We start from the raw sequence: 943 nt of genomic DNA on the forward strand, positions 1-943 counted from the left end.
ACACACACACACACACACACACACACACACACACACACACACACACACATATATTAGAAAAGGGCTTCAGGCTTTTCCTTCCTTTGTCTGAATACTGCCAACTTTTTTCATTGAATGTTTACTTCCATAAAATCCTTTTATTTAAAGCAAATTAAATGCTTGATGAAAGTCGTCTTTCCAGAGAGTTTGCTCATTTTTATCTTGATGTGTGGTACCTTGCTACAGAAAATATGTTAGGTTAGTGTGCGTGGGAAAAGAACTTTACACAAATTGTCCTCACTTCACCCTGGTGGAAATGGGTAGGTACCCTGCCGTAGAAAGCGAAAGATCTTGTCATGGTGTGTTCCAAATAAATGTCTAAAGGCTGGCGAAATTTCATTAGGCCACTACTCTACGACGATTCCTTCATACCCAGATCAAAGACTTATTGAACCACCCTCATAGGTTTGTTACTTTCTGTTCATAAAAAGATGAGAACAGATGATGAAAAGAGCAGCGATATCACAGGAGTCTTTTGAGTGCTAGAAATTGTTTGTTGGACTGAACCAGCTATTTATTTTTAGGAATTAACCAATTGTCTAAAACGAAGGTTTTGTTATCCAGAAGATCATGATAGGGGGTGCTGCTTTATTCCATCCCCTCTTTTGAAATGGTTGAGCTTATGTTATCACTGTCCTTTAAAATGGTTTTTAAATATTTTGAAAAACTTTAATTTTAGATTTAATGTAATATTATACAATTTTGCTGTCTGTACATAAGTTTCAAAATGAATTTTGCAGCCATTTGACAAAATATTTCTATAAAGTTGTAGTATTGCTACAACATTCTAAATGACTGAATTTTTGCCATCTTTGAATAAAATGTATTAAATATTTGAATTTACTGTATCAGTACTATCAGTATCAGTGAATGTAATAATATTTTTTGCCCCCCCCCCCCCCCC

This window comes from Aplysia californica, unplaced genomic scaffold (genome assembly GCF_000002075.1).
Source record: "Aplysia californica isolate F4 #8 unplaced genomic scaffold, AplCal3.0 scaffold00573, whole genome shotgun sequence".
NCBI classification, from domain to species: domain Eukaryota; kingdom Metazoa; phylum Mollusca; class Gastropoda; order Aplysiida; family Aplysiidae; genus Aplysia; species Aplysia californica.